Source organism: Suricata suricatta, chromosome 1, assembly GCF_006229205.1.
Source record: "Suricata suricatta isolate VVHF042 chromosome 1, meerkat_22Aug2017_6uvM2_HiC, whole genome shotgun sequence".
In the NCBI taxonomy this organism is placed as follows: domain Eukaryota; kingdom Metazoa; phylum Chordata; class Mammalia; order Carnivora; family Herpestidae; genus Suricata; species Suricata suricatta.
Genome location: NC_043700.1, coordinates 121,065,638 through 121,089,964, shown reverse-complemented (window position 1 = coordinate 121,089,964; position 24,327 = coordinate 121,065,638). Strand labels below are relative to the sequence as shown.

The following is a 24,327-nucleotide window of genomic DNA, read 5'->3' as shown; positions in this document are numbered from 1 at the left end:
GTAGGTAGGTATTCAAGGCCAAGGCATGATCAAGGAGTGCTTGAAGAAACAAAAGATTTGTCTGATTATCAATTGAAAGCTTACTAATGTAAACCACAATGTTTTAGGAGTTAAGATAACTTTCATGTTTATTTTCCTAAATCTGCTAACAAAGCAATAATTATGCCATTTTGCAAATGATGAAACTGAGGATTAAAATATTCAAGCAGCTCTTTAAATGCCATGCAGATGGTAAATGGCAAAGCTATAACTTTAACCCGGATAGAATTCTCTGTCATTGTTTTTCTGCTTACCTAAAATATTTATCACAGATAGTTAAGACATTGGAGCAGTATAAGGTATAACCAAAAAGGATAGAAGAGAACACAGCTTAAACAAATGAAAACAGATCCTTGGTCTCCAGATGCATATTGTTTGTTAGAAGGATAAAACATGAATAATAAAGTGAGACTACATATAATCAACTCCGAGAAAGACTTTGGGGCCTTGGTTGCTATGAGAATTCTGAAGTTAGTGAAACATTAATAATAGGTAATTGTAGGATTTAAAATATATTCTCAAAAGGTAGGTTGAACATCAATAGATGGCCATTAATAATGGTAAAAGTAGGAAGGGTTTAATACATAAAATGTGAAAAAAATGTGGGCATGGAGTTAAGTGGTCTCACTAATGCAGAAGGAAGGTAAGGAGTAGGTGGAAAAATATCTTGAAGCACGAGGAATCAGTTTCTCCCTACCATTTATAAATTGTGCAACTTTGAACTCTAAGGTCGAGTCTGTGAGCAGAAAAAATAATATGAAGAGAACAAAGAAGTTGTCTATTGCTAATTGATACAGTGTTTAACATTAGGAACTGGATATTTCTTAGAAGTGTTTTTAACAATATATGAGAAATATAAAAAAGGTGTGATATTTCCTATGGTTAAAGAAAATAAATTCTTTGCACAAATATTTTCTCTTTTCCTGTCAGTACCTAGAACAGTGACAAGATCATCATACATGATTGGTTTATTAATATTTGCCAAATCTGTTAAAGGCGTTAAGAATGTAATGAATTCATAACATGTGACAAAATTCTTAATAATTTCATTTTCCATATTATTGTTAAAGTTTTATTATCCATGTTTGATCCAGATTTCAGTTCACTTCTGTCATCCAAGGTCAGAATTCTTCCAGAATATTTGGGTTAGAGGATTTATCTCTGGATTACTGCTATGGCTGTGATATATGTTCACTACCTACCTAAGTATTATTATCCCATTGGCTTTGAAGGATATCAGCCTCAATCCTCTTAATGTGACATTTTCTTGGCAGACTATGATTTGATTAGTAATAAGTGGTGGGATTGCGGTTTATCACAGCATGCGTGCACATGCGCGCACACACACACAAAACAAAAACCTTGAAATTTGAATATTAGAAATTTATGTCCTTTGAAAATCCTTTAGTCACGTTTGCTACTGAACAAACATGCTTCTTATCAGTTCCCTTTCTCCAGAAGTCGGGGGCCATATCATTGACTCTCATCTTCATATTGTGTTCCCACTCCCATGTTTGCTCAGAAACAGTACACTTTCCTCTGATTATTGTATCTTGAAAGCTTCAAACTTCAACTTGATTATAAAGAGCATAGGAATATTTCTCAAATATTTCCAACTTATATAAAGAAAAAGCCCATCAATAGAATTGTAAAACAAAAGACAAAATATATTTTATTTAGACACAGAAGTGGGTTCTATAAATAAAACTTTTACATATTACTTGTTTTTCAACTGCTACACATACTCTGTGACATGGTTTCTACACCAAACTCTCTGTAACTTAATGGCTCTGCATTGTTGGGCAAGACAGGAAATATCTTTGAGTTTTCCTCCTTCTGAATGGAGGAATAGTCTCTGAGAAGCAAATTTGGCCATTCATAGTTACACAGAAAGATTGTAATATTGATGAGAACACAGTCTGGATGGTTTGACCAGAAAATCCATTTTTTTTATTCTGCTACCAAAACCATCGTTTACATTTATTAGAAGCAAATGTTGGCGGTCCCTGAATGCCACAGTCTATTGGGAATCTGACATTTGATTTTAGCTCAGGTCCTGGTTTCATGCTTAGTGAGCCCTTGCAGCAGGCTCTGCGCTGTGAGCATAGGGCCTGTTTGGGATTCCCTCTCTTCCTCTTTCTCTGACCCTCCCCAGCTCACGTGCACTTGCTCTCATGCTCTCTCTCTCTCTCAAAATAAATAAACAATAAAAGAAGTACTCACTTAAAATTTGGTAGGATATATGTAAATCATAGTATAATGAACAACATCTTGCATGAATTATGATTATTTTAGTGTGGCCATCATATGAATAAGATGTATTTGTTTTTTGATAAAGAAATATGGACCAGATAAATACTTATATTCTTTTTAAGTTCTTTTATTTATTTACCTTTGTATGGATACAACAAATCTTTGGCCCACAAAAACAAATAAAATATGTGATTACTTCCTAGGAGTGGGCATAATAGTGACTAATTCCCTCTAACATTAACAGTAAGAGTGAGAGTAGAGACTGATGGTAGTAAGAACAGGGACTGTGTCTTTGATGATGGCTAATAAGTAATATTATGGATAATGCTAATAAGAAAGACTCATAGAAAATGTGATTAAGAGAAATCCATGAAATATCTCAGCTAGATAATCAAAGATAGGCTTGATGAAGAGGAATTTTACAAGTGTACATACATAAACTAAGAAAGACAAGATGGAAATATTTTTGTCTTCTATTAGGTGTCAGATAATTTTCTTTTTTAAAAGACTGCATAAAATATTAAGTTCCCAAATTTTGTGAAAATTATTGAAGCTTATCATTCCTTGTGCATTTGAGACAAAATATGATCTTCCTTATTATTGAGAGAGAAAGTGTGAATGGGGGTGGGGCAGAAAGAGAGGAGAGAGGGAGAATTCCAAGCAGGCTCCACACAGGCAACCCAGAGTCTGCCATGGGACTTAAAATCATGAATCATGAGACCATGACGTGACCATGACATCAGACATTTAACCAACTGATCCACTCAGGCACCCCTCAAAATTTAACAACATTTTAAAGCCACAAATTATTATTTTCAAAAACTAAAGAAAAGTATAATTATCATGCCTACCTCAAAGTTCTATCTTTGTACTATATCAAGCAGTTAGCCCTAAATTTTATGTAATAAAATCTACTCTTTTATTTTATGTTTATTGTTGACATATCTATTTATTGACTGCTATATTAATTAGTGTTAAGAGAGTGGGTTGAGTAATGTCTAACTTGTCTCTGTAAGCATTGTAATTTGCCTTCAGATTTAAAAATTTTTTTTTACATTTATTTATTTTTGAGAGACAGAGAGTGAACAGGGGAAGGACACAGAGAGAAACAGACACAGAATCTGAAGCAGCCTCCAGACTCTGAGCTATCGATCAGCACAGAGCCTGATGCAGGGCTCGAACCTATGAACCATGAGATGACCTGAGCTGAAGTTGGGTGCTCAACTGACTGAGCCACCCAGGCACCCCTGCCTTCAGATTTTTTTAAGTAAAGTTCTTTAAATGCTCTTTTGTAAGTAACAAAATATCAAAGTAGGTTAATTGTTGGGTAAATTATATATATGAAACAATGTATTAAACACATAATTACCAATAATGAAATGATAACTACAAAAAGTATATGAAAGTAGTAACACATATCCACCCATTTAAGAAATATTTCCATGACTAACACTTTAAGATACTTTGCAAAACAAAGTATCTAAACAAAACTTTTTCCTTTAATTTGGTTGAAGTATCCTAACACTCAACAATGTACCTAGACAAGGGATACAAAATCAGTAGTCTATAAGCAGAGCATAACTGCCCTAAAGTGTACCATTGTGCAAATTAGAATAAAAAGGTATCTCTGAGCACCTGCGTGGCTCAGTCAGTAGACGGTCCGACTTTGGCTCAGGTCATGATCTCGTGGTTCATAGTTTGAGCCCCACATCAGGCTCTGTGCTGACAGCTCAGCTGCTTTGAATTCTGTGTCTCCCTCTCTCTCTGCCCCTCCCCTGCTTACTCTCTCTCTCTCTCTCTCTCTCTCTCTCTCTGTCTCTCTCTCTGTCTCTCTCTCTTTCTCCCTCTCCCTCTCTTCTCTCACTTTCTCTCTCCCTCTCTCTCTTTCTCTTTCACAACAATAGTAAACATTAAAAAATTGAAAAAAAAATAGGTATCTCTTACAGGCACATGGATAATGAGTAGAGAACCTCTTTGAGGGAAGAAAAAAAACTGCATCTTCAATTGAGGCCAAATGGCCAGTTGAGTGCTGATTGAACTTCAGCTCTTACTTAACCTTATGGCCAGGTACTGAGTTACAGGAGGACATACAGTAACTCTATCTTATGTTGAGCTTCTTATAAGGTCATAAAACACTAGGATGGGGTACAAACATACTGATCTTTTCATCCAAGATGTGTCTGAGCATAGCCAAATCCCATGGGCCAATCACCTCTAGGCTTCTGAAGCCTTGTCTCTTTTTGCCAACATGTTATATACTTATTTACATGATATGAAAAAGGCTGGCACCGATCTTTATCATTCTTTATCTGTTTGCATATGGACATGTAAAGGTAGATAGTGGGCTAGGATAGATATTTCTCTCATATACATGAGAGACATATGCATGAGTAAAGCACCCTACCCAGGCATATACACAGTGTTGTCAAATAGGATGTAATAAATGGAGCCAAAGCATGCATGTTGCAGCCTTGAAGACATTCTGCATACAAAATGAAGATGGAACATCATCAAAAGAAAGGACCTTTTTGACTTCTTACTAACATTGTTGAGCCTCTCAACTTGACTTCTGAGTCTTTCATTAAGGGAGATAATAAATGTCTATACTGCATAAGCCCCTTTTAGTTTAGTATTCTGTTACTTATAGCTGAAGATATTCAGAGTGCTCAAACTCGGTGTTCCTCCAATGTGTTAATAGCAACCAGCACAATCCTTTAAAATCATAAGTGATGTAATGCCACTTGTCTACTTAAAACTCTCCAATAGTTTCCCATTTTATTTAGAGTACATGCCACCAAAGTACTTATTAAATCTTATAAGTAACTGTCCTTGTTCCATCTCCTCCTTTCCTCGTATCTTCTCTGACTTCTTTCCCTCTCATTTATTAATTTGTTTTCACTCAAACACACCAGACATGCATTCAACAGGGTCTTTGCACTTGTTATTGTCTGTCTCAAAACCTCTTCCAGATATCCCCATGGCTTGCTCCCTCACATTCTTCAGCTCTTTACATGAATCTCAGTTTCACATTGAGGTTATCACTGCCCACTGCATCTAATGATATTCAAACTACCAATCCCTAGCTATACACATATTTCCTATCTTCTTCCTGATCTATAGAACTCTTTGGGACTTCTGTATAACATACTATAATTTTTACTAAATTATCTTGTTTATGGTCTTATTTGTGCCATGTGAGTTCCAAGAAGGAAGTGATTTTCATCTGTTGTGTTTACTGTGGAATCTCCAGTATCCACACAGGGCCTAGAACACAGTAGACTCTTACTCAGTATTTGTTAAATGTGTGAATGGATGCTATAGAAGCTGAATATTTTAGATTACTTGCATTATTATTGAAGCTACTGCTTTGAGTGGGACACTTTATAAATTCTTTTATAAAATAACATATTTTAGTTGGTTTAGTATTTTATACAAAGCCTTATATAGACAAGAAAATCAGTTGCTTTAAAATACCAAGTATTGCAACATTAATTCTTCATACGAACTTAAATTGGAAGTTAATTTAATGGATTCAGATATTTCCTTTATATTTAAACATTCTCACAATGTAGCCTGAGGATACTATGAGTTCCTAAGAGTTTATTGATATGTTTCAGATTGCATATTCCAAATACTAAGAAAGTGCTAATCATTGAGTTTCAGTGTGACATCAAAGAATATCCACAATTATCTGAAAAGACTATTGAAATAGTTCTCTCCAGTTACCCTCCTCTGTAAGATTGGACTATCATTATATACTTCAGTCAAAGGACTTCTGTACGAATTGCATACAGATACAGATATAAAATCCAAATGTCTTCCGTTAAATCAGGCATCAAAAGGAGTTATAATAAGTAAATATATTTTTATTCTCAGGTTATTCTTATTGTGTTTGAAGTATAGCTGACACACAATACTGCATTAGTTTCAGGTATACAACACAGTGATTGACAAGTCTGTAGAGTATGCTATGCTCACCACAATAGGCTACCATTTGTCACCATGCCATACTATTATAATGTCATTGACTATATTCTCTATACTATACCTTTTATCTCTGTGATTTATTATTTCATAACTGGAAGCCTGTATCTCCTACTTCCCTTCATCCATTTTACCCATCCTCCTATCCAATTCTCAGATTATTTTTAAACACAATAAACATAAATAGATGTAACTCATAGACAGAAGTTGTTTGGAGTCCCCAGGACTTTTTAAGAGTATAAAGGGGTTCTGAGATTTCAAAATAGTAACAGTTGATGTTCTTTACCTCTCTGTCTTTTTTGTTAAGTACTTTCCTGATCCCTTTGAATATCACTTCCACCATGGAGCCCTTTGCTGCCCCCATCTCCTATCCAAGTCAGGACATAACTTTCTACCCTCCCTATAGAAATTTCACACTGCCTAATTTTAATGGTCAAAATAACATTTTTCTTCTTATGTTTCTTCTAGTTTTATTGAGAAATAATTGGCACATATCAGTGTATAAGTTTAAGGCACACAGCATGATGGTTTGATTTGCATACATTATGAAATGATTACCACAATAGATTTGGCTAATACCCATCTTATATAAAAATAACTAAAAGAAAATAAAAAGGAAGAGAAAAAAATGGGAAAATTCTTTTGTGATGAGAACTCTTAAGATTTATTCTCTTGATAACTTTTCTATATGTTTTGCATCAATGTTACAGATACTCATCATGTATATTACATCCCTAGTATTTATCTATCTTATAACTGTTAGTTTTTTATATCTTTGGCTGTCTTCCTTCAGTCTCCCTCCCTAACATGATCTGCCTCTGGTAACCATAAATCTGATCTTTTTTTATGAATTTGGTGTTGCTCTTGCTGTTGGTATTTTGTTATGTTTTTAGATTACACATATATGTGAGATCACACAGGATTTGATATATGTATATATATCACATCTTCATCCACTCATTCATTGAGGGACACTTAACTTGTTTTCATGTGTTGGCCACTATAAATAATGCTGCTATAAACATGAGGATGCAGATTTTTTTCAAGTTAGTATTTTATTTTCCTTTGGATACATCCTAGAAGTAGAAATGTTGGATCATATGACATTTGTATTTTAATTTTTTGACAATTCTCTGTATTGTGTTTTATTTATTTATTTTACTTTTAAAAATGTTTATTTTTGAGAAGGAGAGAACACATGCAGCAGGAGAGGGGCAGAGAGGGAGAGGGAGACAGAGAATCTGAAGTAGGCTCTGAGCTGTCAGCACAGAGCCTGATTCAGGCTAAAAATCAGGCACAGTGACAAAGCAAAAGACTACAGTTGTTGGAGAGGTTGTGGAGAGATGGGCACCCTCTTACACTGTTGGTGGCAATGTAAACTGGTGCAGTTGTTCTGGAAAACAGTGTGGAGGTTCCTCAAAACTATCAATAGAACTTCCCTATGACCCAGCAATAGCACTGCTAGGGGTTTACCCAAAGGATAAAGAAATACTGATGCATAGGGGCACATGCACCGCAATGTTCATAGCAGCACTTTCTACAATAGCCAAATCATGGAAAGAGCCTAAATGTCCATCACCTGATGAATGGATCAAGAAGATGTAGTATATATATATACAATAGAGTACTATATGGCAATGAGAAAGAATGAAATCTGGCCATTTGTAGGAAAGTGGATGGACCTTGAGGGTGTCATGCTGAGTGAAGTAAGCCAGGCAGAGAAGGACAGAAACCATATGTTTGCACTCATAGGTCTAGCAGGAAAACAAGAGAGACCTAATGGAGAACCAGGGGGAACGGAGGAGAGAGAGAGAGTTGGGGAGAGAGAGGGAAGAGTCTTTTGCAGAACTTGAGAGACTATTGAATGCTGAGAATGAACTGAGGGTTGGGGGGGAAGGGGGAGGGGGGAAGACAGGTGGTGGTGATGGTGGAGGGCACTTGAGGGGAAGAGCACTGGGTGTTGTATGGAAAACAATTTGACAATAAAATATTATGGAAAAAAAAATCAGGCACAGTGAGATCCTGGCCTGAGCCAACCACCAGGGGGTCCACCATATTGTGTTTTATAGTGGCTTTACCAATTTGCTATCCCTCCAGTAGTACATAAGAGTTACCCTTCTCCACATCATGCCATTATTTGTTTTCTATTACAGTTTTAGTGATGTCCATTCTAACAGTTGTTAGGATCTCATTGTAGTTTTAATTTGTATTTCCCTAATGACTAGTAATGTTAAATAGCTTTTCATGTACCCATTGGCTTTTATGTATCTTCCTTGGAGAAATGTTATTTCTTTGATCATTTGTTACTTATTTTATGCTATTGAGTTATACCATATAGACACAGATATAGATATAGATAATGTGTATATATATATATATGAAGCCCTTATCTTTTCTATTTCATGTATTTCTGCTTCAGTCTTTATTATTTTAAAACTTCTGTTAACTTTTGGCTCAAGTTATACTTTTTTTTTCCCCATAAGGTACAGGGTTAGGTTATTTGAGACTCTCTTGCTTCTTATGTGGTATTTATTTCTATGAACTTCCCCTTTAAAACTGTTTTTGTTGTATCCTATCAGTTTTGATATGGTATATTTTCATTTTTATTTATCTCAAGAAATGGTTTTATTTTTTCCTTAATTTCTTCTTTGATCAATTGGTTGTTCAGGAGAGGGTTGTTTCATTTCCCAGTGTTTGTGAGTATTCCAATTTTCATTGTTGTTGATTTGTAGTTTTGTGCTTTTCTGGTCAGAAAAAAAAACCCACCTGATATGATTTCAGTTTTCTTGAATTTGCTAATATGTATTTTGTGACCTAACATATGATCTATCATAGAAAGTGTTTCATGTGCACTTGAGAAGAATGTGTAATCTGCTTTTGTTGGGTAGAATATTCTGTCTATGTCTATTAGGTCCATTTGGTTGATAGAGTTGCTCAAATCCTGTGTTTCCTAATATTTCTCTGTTTAAATGATCTATCTATTATTGATAGTGGGATATTAAACTCCTCAATTATTAATGTATTACTGTTTATTACTCCCTTTAGCTCTTGTTAGTGTTTTCCTTATATTTTTGGATTTTCTGATTTTGGGTGAATTAATACTTAAAGTTATTATATCTTCTTGATGTACCTACATTTTTATTATATATGACTTTATTTCTTTTTAATCTGTTTTTATCTAATGAAGGTATAGCTACACTTGGTTTTGTTGTTGTTACCATTTGCTTGAAAGATCTCTTCACTTTCAGTCTATTTGTGTCTCTAAGACTGACGTGAGTATCTTATAGGGAGCATATTGTTTGCTCTTATTTTTTTGTTCATTTAGCCATTCTATATCTCTTAATTGGAAAATCTAACCAATTTATGTTTTTTAAATGTTTATTTTTGAGAGAACAGAAGAGAGAGAGAAAGAATGCAGACACATGGGGGAGGGGCAGAGAGAGAGACAGAGAATCCCAAGTAGGCTGTGCACTGTCAGTGCAAAGCCTGATGCAGGGTTTGATCTCAGGAATCATGAGATCATGACCTAAGCCACAGTCAAGAGTTGGACACTTAACTGACTGAGCCACCCAGACACCCTAATCTATTTATGTTTAAAGAATTTGTTGACGGGGCACCTGGGTGGCTCAGTTGGTTAAGCATCCAGCTTTGACTCAGGTCGTGATCTCACAGTTCATGGGTTTGAGCCCTGCTTCAGGCTCTGTCCTGACAGCTCAGAGCCTGGAGCCTGCTTCAGATTCTGTGTCTCCCTCTCTCTCTGACCTTCCCCTACTGCTGTCTCTCTCTGTCTCTGTTTTTTTATTTAAACAGAAAAAAAAGTTAAAGATTTGTTGATAGGTAATGACTTATTATTGCCATTTTGTTGATTGTTTTCTGGTTCTTTTGTAGATCCACTGTTTCTTGTTTCTTATTCTGCTGTCTTTTTGTATCTTTTTTTAGCCTGTTGTTTTGTATAATTATAACAGAATTCTCCCATATGGTTATAATGAAGCACACATATAATATCTTAAATTTATAACACCATATTTTAAACTAATAATAACTTCCATAGAATAATAAATTCTATATTTTTTCTTCTCCCTTCCCTCACAATTTAGGCTATTTTTGTTACAGTCATGTGTTTTTATATTGTATAACTAATATCAGATTATTGTAATTGGTTTATTTTTGCTATGTCCTATTATTTTTTAACTTTTAAACTAGAATTGTAAGTTATACACCACTATCGCCATATTGCTGAATCTGTGATTATATACTTAGAATTGACTGTGAGATTTATGCTACCTTTTAATTTTTAATTATGTAAATTAGTGTTCTTTTACTTCCACTTATGGAACTCTCTTTAGCATTCCTTGTGAAGCAAGTCTGGTGGTAATAAACTCTCTCAGCCTTGTTTGTTTGGAAGTCTTTATTCTGCCTTCATTTCTAAAGGGTACTTTGCCAGATAGAGAATTCTTGATTGACCATTATTTTTTTCAATATTTTGAATATGTCTCCATTCTCTCCTGGCCTGAAAAGTTTCTGTTGAGAAATATCTCAATAGTTTTATGGGGATTTCCTTATGTATAATTTCTCTCTTTTCTCTTACTGCTCTTAAAATCCTTTTGTGTTTGATTTTGCCAATTCAGTTATTATGTGTCTTGGTATAACCCTATCCTGATTCAACCATTTGGGAACCTTTGGCCTTTGTGGATCTGAATGTCCATTTCCCTTCCCAAGTTTGGCAAGTTTTCAATATTTATTACTCTAAATATGGTTTAAGTGTATTTTTCTTTATTTTTTCCTTCTCAAATTCCCCTTATGTGAATATTGTTCCTTTTCATTGTGTCCCATAATTCTCTTATGCTTCCTTCACTCTTTTTAATTCTTTATTCTTTTTGCTTCTCTTACTGGGTAATTTCCAATGTCATCTTCTCTAGATCACTGATTCTTTCTTCTGTATGTTGAGTCTGCTTTTGAAACTCTTGAATTCTTCAGCTCAGTAACTATTTTTCAAACTCCAGAATTTTTGTTTGGTGTTTTTTTATGGTTACTATTTCCCTTAATAAATTTAAATATTTTTTCATGTGTTGTTTTTATTTATATATGTTTTTTTTATAGTTCATCATATTTTCTTAAGAAGTATAACTGACATCTTTAACGGTTTATAGATTTCCATTTCCTTAGGGTCAAATTTTGGGGACTTTTTAAATTTCCTTTGGTGATGTCATATTTATTTTATTTTAAATTTTTATTTATTTATTTAATTCTGTGTGTGTGTGTGTGTGTGTGTGTGTGTGTGTGAGTGATCCTTGGTTCCTTAAATTGGTATCTGCATATATGAGTAATCAGACTCATCATCCTGTCTTTAGAGGTTTTCTTTGGCAGAGACCATGCTTTACCAGTGAGTTCAATGTAGGATTCTAGATGCAGCCTCTGATAATGTTCTTTTGGTATGTGGGACCTGCTAGAATGGTCTTTTGGCCTCACTTTCTATACAAATGAAGCTGTAGAATGCATTCCATTATTATCTGGATGCTCTGGTTAGGCTCAGTAGATGATCAGGACTCAGTAGTATATTCAGTAATAGGCAATAAATTAGTTTCCCTGCCCCAGTAAAGTAGAAGGACAGAACCCAGGGCCTACACACACACACACACACACACACACACACACACACACACACACACACATATCCTCTTTGAGAAATTGAGTTATGTCAGAGTATACATGGTAGGAAGCCACAGGCTATGTTCTCTGTTAAAGTATCACTGTGCTTAGGGCTGTTGTATGGGCTACACAGCTTTCCATGTGCTTTGGTTAGGTTCTCTGGTTGGATACACCAAAGGTTGTATTCAGCAATGTGCAGGTCTGTGATTAAATTCTCTTCCCAGGCACAGTGAGAGGAGCTGTTCTGAAGCTGGTAAATCTCTTTGTTGTCATGACCTAAGCTGGCCCATACTTCAAGTTTCCTGACCAAATAGGGCCACTAGTATTGCTTTCCAAACTATAGGCTCCACCTGCCTCTCTACAGGGCTTAGCACTGCAGGCACACACAGCCCTTCTGGCCCCCTGGCATTGGAGGCCCCACAGTGGGTGGGCTGTGTTGCAGCTCTTTTACCTGTACAGGTGGAGGGGCTCCTCCAGGCTTCTCTCAGTTTCTCAAACAGGGTCTGTAGTTGGAAGTGGCCAGGAGCTGTTTTCATCCTTCGGTATGAATTAAACGCATGACTTTGTATAGCATGGGAATCTTCCATACACAGGACTGACTTTGCTCTGGGGACAAAGCTTGAATGCCACTGAGCCACCAGGTCTCCAGGAGTTGTCACCAGCTCTCTTGGTCAGATGGGGTCAGAAGAAACTCCACAGTTGGTAATGTATGACTCTGCTTCATTCCTGGGCATGGGTAAACTAGGCTGTAGGTCCAGAAAAAATTTTAATTTAAGGGGCACCTGGCTCAATCAGTTAGGTGAATGATTTCACCTCAGGTCATGATTTTGCAGTCCATGAGTTCAAGCCCCACTTCAGGCTCTGTGCTGACTGCTCGGAACATGGAGCCTATTTCAGATTCTGTCTTTTCCTCTCTCTCTCTCTCTCTCTCTCTCTCTCTCTCTGCCCCTCCCCCATTCATGTTCTGTCTCTCTCTCTCTCAAAAACAAACTTTAAAAAATGTATTTAAACACTTTTAATTTGTGATTTCCAATCTGACCAATCTGTAATCTACTGAGTTCCCTGGTCAGAGTACTCCCCTTGGTTCTCCAGATGAGCAAACATGCTGATTGGGATTACTATATGGACGCTGCAGGTGTGAAGTTAGCTTCCCAAGGTACATGCTCTGGTTAATGCAAGCCTCTCTCCACCAATCCATTCTAGTCACATTGCTGGTGGTTGAGTCCTGGAGATTCCTCTGTAATCTCTATGGTGTGAGATCAGAGTTGGGGCCTCTGCAAAAACGATCCAATGTTGAGGAATACTGGATGTCTCTCTGGGTTCTTTTCTTGCTAGAGGCACTGGAGACTCAGTGGAGGCTACTCCAAGTGGTGTTGCACTGGCTTCAGAGTAGGGCTATGGAGTCAATGTGTAGCCTCTTCTTTTGTCTCTCTAATGCAGTCTGTCTTGGCCTCTGCGTTAGAAGTATTTGCTTCTGTTTCATCACTACTTGCATTCTAGGATTTTCTTACTTATCCTTGTCAGAGATACCAAAGTCAAGAATGACCTAATCCTCCTTTTTTAATGACAATGCATCTCACTTAATCTTTCTATTGATTGCCCTTAAGATAGTACAAAACATGCGGCACACAGATGGCTCAATTGGTTAAGCATTTGCTTCTTGATCTTGGCTCAGGTCATGATCTCACTGTTTGTGAGATGGAGCCCTTCATCAGACACTAAGCTGACAGCATGGAATCTGCTTGGGATTCTTTTTTCCTCTCTCTCTGCCCATTCCTTGCTCATGCTCTCTTCTTCTCTCTCTCAATAAATAAATAAGGTTAAAAAAATTAAGACAGTAAAAAACAGTGTAGCTGCTCAGTGAGATGAAAAAAATAATGAATTGACATATGAATGAATGAATATAAACATTTTTATTTTTAATAAATATAAATTTTATTCTTCATTTATTTCATATTTCAAAAAAAACATAGGATTTGGCTTGGTGCATTGCAGCCAGTTTCCTTTCTTTTAAAACTTTAAAAGTGTGATATGGAGACATTTATTCAATATGGACCTATAGATATATAGTCAAATTTAATAGTAAACTTTCAATGGTGGCGATCTCTAGAAACATTTCCCCAAATAATCATATTAACAAATATTTAGTAGTTCCTATTAAATATTCAGATTTTTAACTTCTGATTTTTAAACTTCATGACAGACGTAACTCGATCTCCAATTAAAAGGCCTGGGAAATTGCATCCACCCGTCAGGTAGTTGGTGATGTCAATCAAGAACTATATCTTAGGTAAAACTAAAGCTTATATTTGATCTGCTAAAATCAAGATTAGACTGTTTTGATTTTTTTTGTTTTCATATCCATTTCTATTCTGCTACTAAATTCACTGATAAAGTCACTAATTTGACTAAAGTCACAGATTTTTTTTATTAGAAATTTTTTAAATGTTTTATTTATTTTTGATACAGAGACAGAGCATGAGAGGGGGAGGGGCAGAGAGAGAAGGAGACACAGAACTGGAAGCAGGCTCCAGGCTCTGAGCTGGCTGTCAGCACAGAGCCTAACGCGGGCTCGAACCCACGAGCGTGAGATCTGACCTGAGCCGAAGTCGGAGGCCCAAACGACTGAGCCACCCAGGCGCCCCTAAAGTCACAGATTTTTATTAATTTTGAATTAAATTCATTCAGAATTCATAATGTTTTCAATGTAGAATTTTGTGGTCTATATTTCCACTTGACAGGCAGATAAAAATTATCCTTAGTGAAATTACTTAGATAAATTAAGAGCTTCAGTTGAACTGGGTGAGGACATTGTGAGTAATTGTTTAACTTATTTAAAAGGAAACATACTTGGCTTAAGCATTCTTCCAGGATATTAGGATAGAGGAGTGTGCTAATTGTGTCTCTTATCTATTCATTAAACTAAGTCTGCCAGAACTATAACTTAACAACATTTATTTAATGATTAGTTTAATGATTAGTGCTACTTTATTGCCTGAAAGGAAATAAATTTACATTTGTTATGGGTGCCCTACATTTTAGACTTTTAACTAATTGTGGATGATGACCTTCTCACCCCAATTAACTCTTAGTTAATTAAGTTTTACATTAGTTGTCATGTCATTGTTGTTGTTGTTTTCTTGTGTTTTTGGTTATTAGGTAAGCAACATAAACTTTTTTTTCCTCTAAAATTTGCTAGCTGGGGCACCTGGATGACTCATTTGATTTAGCATCCAACTCTTGGTTTCAGCTTGATCATGATCTCACAGTTTGTGGGGTTGAGCCTCACATCTAGCTCTGCACTGACTCTCCCCTTGCTTACTCTTTCTTTCTCCAAATAAACTTAACAAAATTTGCTAGTCTATTGTTATGTCTGTTTCAGTACATGTTGAAATAGGGCAAAGTACTAAAAGGGAAAAAACAAGATGAACATAGAGTGAGCACCCACAGGAAGCTTGGGCTTCCAATAAACAGTTCTATATTTTCTAATGTAATTCACATAAGAGCACTTACTTCCATGTAAGAACAGAAAACTGAGCCTAAGCAGGATACACTGTGTGTTTGAGATCAGGCAGTCTGCAGAACAAGTGGGATTTACAATGTCTGTCTATTTTCAGAACATGCTTTCTCTTGTCTTACATTAAATATTTCTATGTTCTCAATAAACTGAACTTAGCTAAGCCCATATTTTACACTATGTAACATGTACCAACGAATATATAATTATGACTTGCCTCAGTCAATATGACACCAGTTAACTTTATGTTCCAATATATCACTGTCTTCCAGACATCTTATATATTATTATTAAAAATTCCCTTAGTTTGGTGTACTCCCCTTATAACTTTATTATTAATAGCAAACTTCATTTATCAAAACATATTTTTGGACGGTGAGGATGCCAGCAAAGCCAGAGGAACCTATAGGCTCACTTCATCCCATGAATACAACTAGATAACTCTCAAAGCATCCTAAATACCCTAGAAATTGATTTGAAGAGTGCCAAAACAAACTTCACAACTAAAAGTAGGAAAAAGCCACATTGAAGAAAGTAGTAAGTGCAGAGACCTAGCTTGGGAGAGAAATGTTGTGGCCACTGCAGTGGGAGAGAATTGCATTTGCAGAGAAGAGCAAGACACAAAGTAGCACACAGGGGAATGCACAGGGAAAGTGGTTCCCATGGCAGAGAAGGAAAGCCCACATTTTATGAGTTCTTGCCATAGGCAGGGCGTAAAGCCTGGAATTTTTAAGGTCAATGTGGTTTGCTCTGAGAGAGCTCAGAGGACATTAAGGCTGCTCCTAGGGAAAGGCAGGACAGACATCCCACAGAAATACAAACTGAAAATAGCAATCTGGACATTAGGGCACACAGTGAGGAGAGTATTTGCTCATCTAAGAGTGTGTCCCAGAGAAACAGTATCCTCCATGGGGGCAGGGGGACAAAGGAACTTGCAGGCACCACTTATCTCTCCCACTCATCAATTAAGCACAGGACCACCTGAAGGAACCAGCTCAGGGCCCACATTCCCTACCTAATTTGCTTACACTAAGCCCTACTCCCCTGCTCAACTGTGTCACCTGACTGGGTAGTTTGCAGGTCCTCAGGACTGGTTGTTGTGGTGACAGGTCTCATTTCACAAGCAGAGCAGAGCACATCTACGTTAAAATGCACCACATTCAAGCCAGGGACCAAACACTACCCACAGTAGGCAAAGAGAGCCTCTAAAGATATGGTCAGGAGACAACAGCAGAGCATAGGCAGCACACGCTCCCAGAAGCACCAGGCTCTGAAGACAAATTGCTACTACACTGCAGGGCATTACAGAAACTCTTCTTCATAAAGCCAGGAGCCTTGAGAATAGGAAACACGGCTGACTTTCCTAACACAGAGAAACAGGCACAAAGACTTAGACAAAATAAGGAGACACAGGAATTTGTCCCAAGCGAAAGAACAGGACAAGGCCATGGTCAGAGATCTAAGCAAAACAGATGTAAAATTTAAAGCAATAATCTTAAGGTTACTCACTGGGCTTGAGAAGAGTGGACATCAGTGAGACCATTAAGACAGAGATAAAGAATAACATAGCAGAGATAAAGGGCCCAATATACAAAAAGAAATGTAATGGATGGAATGAACAGGATGTGGAAAAAGGAGAAGAATGAATTAATGACCTATAATACAGTAATGGAAAGTAATCAAGCTGAATAAAAGAAAAAAATAATTATTCAAACCAAGAATAGATTTAGGAAATTCAGCAACTCCATCACATGTAATAACATTCATATTTTAAAAGTTCTAGAAGAAGAAGAGAGAGAGAAGGGTGCAGAGAATTTATTTGAAGAAATAAGCTGATAAGTTCCATAAACTGGGTAGGAAACAGATATCCTGATCCAGGAGTCACAGAAAACTCCCATAAAAATAAACAAAAGCAAATGCACATCAAGACATATTGTAATTAAATTTGAAAAACATAGTGATAAACAAGCAAACAAAAGCAGCAAGACAAAAGAAGAAAATTACATACAAAGGAAATCCCATAAATTGACCACCAGATTTTTCAGCAGAAACTTTCCAAGCGAGAAAGGGATGGCATAATATATTCAAAATGTTGAATGGGAAAAATCTGCAGCCAAGAATATTCTATTCAACATGGCTAATATTCAGAATAGAAGGAGAGATATAGTTTCCCAGACAAAGAAAAAAGTAAAGGAGTTCATGACCGCTAAGCAAGCCCAGCAAGAACTATTAAAGGAATTATTTGAGTCGAAGGAGAGACCAAAAGTGACAGTATAGGGGTAGAAGATACAAAAGCAGTAAAAATGAATACTTTTGTAAAATAAAATAGTTAAGGAACTACTCACCAAAAAGGATCTAAAATGTAATAACACATACCTAAAATGTGGGGAGGAGAAAAGAAAAATAATGAGTTTAAATGTAAATAATCATCAACTTACCATAGACTGCTCTAGGGAGAGGTTTTATACAAACCTAATGATAACCATCTCTCAAAACCCACTTGTATATATGCAATGGATAAAGAGAAAGAAATTGAAATATATCGTTAAAGGAAATCAGCAAAACATTAGAAACAACAACAAAAATGGATCAGAGAGAGTCTTCCAAAATAACCACAAAACAAATATCAATCAATACATATCTATCAATTATTACTTTGAATGTAAATGGACTAAATGCCTAAATCAAAAGACATAATTTGTCAGAGTGGATAAAAAACTAGATCCATCTATATTGTGCCCATAAGAGACTCATTGTAGACCTAATGGCACCTGTAGATTGCAAGTGAGAGGATGGAGAAACATCTATCATGCAAACTGATATGAAAGAAAGCCAGAGTAGCAGTACTTATATTGAAAAAAAATTGACTTTAAAATAAAGACTATAAGAAGAGCAAAGGAAGGACACTAATAATAAGGGGACAATATAATGAGAAGATACAACAATCATAAGTATTTATGCACCCAAATACATAAAATAATTAATAACAAAGGAATTACTCAATAATAATTCAATAAGAGTAGGGGACGTTAACACCCCACTTACATCAATGGGCAGATCATCTAATCAACAAGGAATCAGTAGCTTTGAATGATACACTGGACTAGATAAATTTAAGATATATTCAGAACATTGCATCCTAAAACAACAGAATACATATTCTTTTCAAGTGCACGGGGAATATTCTCCAGAATAGATCACATGTTAGACCACAAAACAGGCCTCAACAAATTCAAGAAGTTTGAGGTCATACCTTGCATGTTTTTGACCACAAAGCTATAAAACTAGAAGGCAAGCATAAGAAAAATTCTGAAAAGATTACAGACACATGAAGTTTAAATAACATGCTACTAAATAATGAATGGGTTGACCAGGAAATAAAGGAAGAGGTAAATAAAATACAAAGTACCAAATGAAAATGAAAACACAATATTTCAGAACCTATGGGGCATAGCAAAAGTGGTTCTAAGAGGGATGTTTATAGCAAATATAGGCCTACTTCCACAAGCAAGAAAATTTTCAAACCTAACCTTATACCTAGTGGAGATAAAAAAAAGAACAACAAAGCTTTAAGATAGCAGAAGGAAAGAAATAGTAAAGATTAGAGCAGAAGTAAATGATATAGAAATTTAAAAAATAAAATGAAACAAAGCAAAAACAGTAAAAATAAAAAAAAAAAAACACAAGGGGCTGGTTCCTTCAAAAAAAATCAATAAAATGGTAACTAGCCAGACTCATCAAGGAAAAACAGTAGAGAAAGACTTAAATAAAAAAATAAAATTATCACAAATGAAAGGAAAGAAACAACAAAAAAGTAAACCACAGAAATACAAAGAATTATAAGAGAATACTATGAAAATCTATATGCCAACAAATTGGACAACCTAGAAGAAAAGGGTAACTTCCCAGAAACATATAACCTATCAAAACTGAAACACAAATAGAAATTTGAACAAACTGATATCCAGCAAATAAATAGAATCCGTGATCATAAAGTTCCCAACAAACAAAATTCCAGAACCAGATGGTTTCACAGGTAAATTCTACCAAACATTTAGATAGTAATTCCAAAAAGTACAAGAGTAAGGAAAACATTTGATTTCATTCTATGAGGGCATCATTACCCTAATACCAAAACCTGATACACCAGATGAAAAGAGCATTACCGGCCAATAGGTCTAATAAACATAAATAAAAAGAAAATCCTTGACAGAATACTAGCAAAATGAATGCAACAGTACATTTAAAAAATCATTCACCATGATCAAGTAGGGTTTACTCTTTTGTTGCAACTGTGACTCAGTACTTGCAAATCAATCATTGTGATATATCAGATTAATAAAAGAAAGGATAAGAACCATATTATCTTTTCAATAGTCACAGAAAAGCATTTGACAAAGTACAACATCCATTCATGATAAAACCCCCAACAAAAAAGGTATACAGGGAGCATACTTCAACATACAATAAAGGTCACATATGAAAAACCAACAGTGAGTATCATACTCCATGGGGGAAAAATGGGAACCTTTCCTTTATACTCAGGAAAAAACAGAGATGGCCACTCTCACCACTTTTACTCAACATAGTACTGGAAGCCTTTGCCTCAGAAATCAGATAACAAAAAGAAATAAAACCAAAAACAGTAACAACCAAAAGCAATAAAAAGCATCCACATTGGTAAGGAATAAGTAAAACTTTCACTATTTGCAGATGACGTGATACTCTATATAGAAAACCGGAAAGACTCCACCAAAAAAAAAAAAAAAAAACCTGCTATTACTGATAAATTCAGTAAAGTCACAGGATAAAAATTCATGCACAAAAATATCTTGCATTTCTATACACTGATAATAAAGCAACAGGAAGAGAAAATAAGAAAACAACCGCATTTACAGTTACACCCAAAATAGTAAGATACCTAGGAATAAGCCTAACCAAAGAGGTGAAATATCTGTGCTCTGCAAACTATAAAACACTGATGAAAGAAATTAAAAATGACACGAAGAAATGCAAAGACATTCCATGCTTATAGATTGGAAGAACAAATATTGTTAAAATGTTTATACCACCCAAAGCAATCTACACGTCTAATGCAATCCCTATCAAAATATCACCACCATTTTTCACAGAGCTAAGAGAAATAATCCTATAATTTGTATGGAATCACAAAAGACCTCATATAGCCAAAGCAACCTTAAAAAAGAAAAACAAATTTGGAGGCACACAATTGCATACCTCAAGTTATATTACAAAGCTGTAGTGATCAAAATACTATAGCACTGGCACAAACATAGACACATAGATCAATGTAATAGAATAGAAAACCCAGAAATAAGCCCACAATCATATGGTCAATTATTTTTTGACAAAGCAGGTAAATATGTCCAGTGGGAAAAAGACAGTCTTTTCAACAAATTATATTGGAAAAACTGGACAGCAAGATGCAGAAGAATTCAACTGGACCACTTAATACACCTTACACAAAAATAAAATGGATTTAAAAACCTAAATGTGAAACCTGAAACCATAAAAATCCTAGAAGAGAGCACAGGCAGTAATTTCTCTGACATCAGGTATAGTGACTATTTTCTAGCTAGGTTCAGGTGACGGAAAGAAAGGCAAAAATAAACTGCTTGAGTGTACATCAGAATTAAGAGCTTCAGCAGTGTGGGAACTTAGTGCAGGTGGGGCTCAAACCCATGGACCGTGATACCAAAACCAAGAGTCGATGCTTAACTGACCGAGCCACTCAGGTGTCCCCCAAATATATAAAGAACTCATTAAACTCAACACTCAAAAAAACAAATAATCCTTAAAAATTGGGCAGAAGACAGGAACAGACCTTTTTTTTTCCCCCAAAGAAGACATACAGAGCCAACAGAAACATGAAAAGATGATCATTATCACTTATCAGGGAAATGCCAATCAAAACTACAATGAGATATCCCCTCACACTTGTCAGAGTGACTAAAATCAACAGCACAAGAAATAACAGGGGTTGGTGAGGATGTAGAGGAAGGGCTACCATCTTGCACTATTGGTGGGAGTGGACACTGGTGGAGTCACTTAGGGAAACAGTATAGAAGTTCCTCTAAAAGCTAAAAGGAGAACTGCCCTACGATCCACAATCACACTGCTGTGCATTTACCCAAATAATACAAAAACACTAATTCAGAGTGATGTGTGTGGGTGTGCGTGTGTGTGTGTGTGCGCGCATCCCTAGTGTAGGGAGCCCAAGAGTCCATCAACAGATGAATGGATAAAGATGTGGTATATCTTTATTGTATTGCATGTATACAATGGGTATTACTCAGCCAGAAAAAAAAAAAAACCATGAAATCTTGCCATTTTCAGCCACATTAATGGAGCTAGTGCGTACAATGCTAAGTGGAATAAGTGTCAATGGAGCGTCTGGGTGGTTCAGTCAGTTGAATGTCCCACTTCAGCTCAGGTCATGATCTCTAGGCTAATGAGTTCAAGCCCCAGGTTGAGCTCTGTGCTGACAGCTCAGAACCTGGAGCCTGCTTCTGATTCTGTGTCTCCCTCTCTCTCTGCCCAACTCATGCTCTGTCTCAATATCTCTCTGTAAAATATATAAACATTAAAAAAATTTTTTAATGAAATGAGTCAGGGAAGACAGACAGATACCATATGATGTCACTCACATGTGGAAGGTAAGAAACCAATGAGGGGGCGCAGGGAGGAGAGAGAGAAACCAAGAAACAGACAACTATAGAGAAGACACTGATGGTTACTAGATGGCGGTGAGTGGGGAATGGGTGAGATTGGTGACAGAGATTAAGGGTTTCACTTATCTTGATGAGCACTGTGTGATTAAAAAATATAAAAAGAACAACAGCAAAAACTTGTTTCTTTCTCATGTAAAATACCTTGTTTCAGCCATAAGTAAGTGTTAGCAGTACAGACTTGCTATGGACAGACAGTGGGAGATACTTTGTGCTGAATATACTAAAATCCTTTATATATATATATTTTTTAGTAGTGTTCATTATAATTTTATGCTTTTATTACACTCATTTAAAATGGAGCAAAAAATCTTCCTTCTTTTCAGATTACAGTCTCCTTCACTTTAGAAAGAGAACAAGGTTTTTCAGTTTAAAGTAGCTATACGATTGTAACAGCTCATTGTGTAGTTACAGAACATACCATACAGCAATCATCTGACGTTTCTTTCCAAGAACTATTTGAAGCATCTTTCTCAGGAGGAAATAGAATTATTAAGTGTCATTATCTCCTGGTGCCACTGAAAGGACATGAGTTCCAATGCCATATTGCCTGACATTTAAACTCATACCTTGAGATATTAAGAAAGATGAGGGGTAGGTGAAGGAGAGAACCAGTTTTAAATTCTGTTTCTATACAGGGAGATGTTAGGATTTTAACACTAAATTTAACTTGCCCACACTAAAATTTAACTTGCATATCATGTAACAGAAGAAAACAAAGCACATAAAATAAACAGTATCATTTTAAGTCAGTTCTTTACATCCCTGTAAAAGATAGCAATAGACATTTACCCAAAGAACACCAGGATTGTGAATGACTTTTCGAAAATGAGTAAGCTTTGCTGAAAACCAAAGGGATGTTTCCCTAATGACTAGTGGCTGGTCTGAGAATTACACTATGATATTGGGGTTGTAAAATAATGTCCAAATAAAGAAAAATGGTGAACTCAGTGCTAGGAGATCAGATCTAATATATGTTAAGTACTTTTATTCTCAGGTCAGGAAAACCTGGGTTTAAATGCTAGTTTTGCTTTATACTCATGGCTTTGAGCAAGTTAACTGGTGCAGACTTCACTTCTTTATCTATAAAATGAACATAACAATTGCCACCTGCATTTCAATATTGCTGCACTTTAATAGTGCATGAAATTAGTGTTTGACAATTATTACTGTATTATAAGAATGCAATAAGTATGAGTTGTGGCTATTATAGTAAAAAATGTAAAAAGTACTTAGAGAATAAAAATAACTTGTTTATGGCAGAAATGTGATAGGTTCATTAGTGTATACTTATCTCCAAGTTGATCAGATTGTATGCATGAAATGTGTAGATCTTTTTGCATGTCAATAATACCTGAATAAAGTAGTTTAAATTTTTTAATAAATATAATAGAAACTTAGGAACATAAATCAAGAGAAATATTAATATTAGTATATACAAATGAATTATATTTAGTCCTAGAAGTTGGCTACCTGTTTCTTCTAGAATCCAAGGGACAGAGTAATGAAGGACTTAGGAAATCACAATATTCACAGTGTTCATTAGAAGAAAAGAAGCCAAATTAGTCATATCAGAAATCTCTCTTTTTTTTTTTCCCTTTTCTTTTTTTCCCCCTTCTGCTCTTGAAGGGTTTAAAGTTTAAGTTGTCTTTGCCCTCTATGAAAAAGCGGAACTGGTTTTGATTGATTATGGCTCTGGGTTTGTTTTTCTTTTTTTCTTTTTTTTTACTCATTATTATGCAATTTTAATTTAATTCTGATGTTTTAATATGTGACATGATACTTTAAAAACACTGAGCCTATCAGTTTACTTTGTGAATAAATTCAGTTGTAAACTCACTGCTTCTTGAACAATATTTAGGCCCATGCTAAGGGTATCTTCTTTTCAAAATCTCTAATTGTCCATGATATTTTCTTAGATCAGTAAGAATTAATTGACAGCATATTGTTTATTAATTCAGTGTAAGACTTCCAAAAGGAATCTAACAATTAGGAGATGACACCAGCAATGAAATGTCAGAGAAAGAGAGAGAGTGGGGTGTAGAAATAGGTGACAGTTCCCTCTTTCCCCATCACCTCTTTTTTTGTTTTGAAATGGCAATGAAATTTTATTTTTTTTTTACTTTATAAAGTTTC

The 24,327-nt window shown here is 35.6% G+C and overlaps 1 protein-coding gene across 1 annotated transcript in view; it reads left to right on the top strand.

Moving 5' to 3' along the window:
* Window positions 1–24,327, top strand: part of GRID2 (glutamate ionotropic receptor delta type subunit 2) — a 1,401,829-nt gene that overhangs the window by 486,163 nt on the left and 891,339 nt on the right. The window lies entirely within an intron of this gene.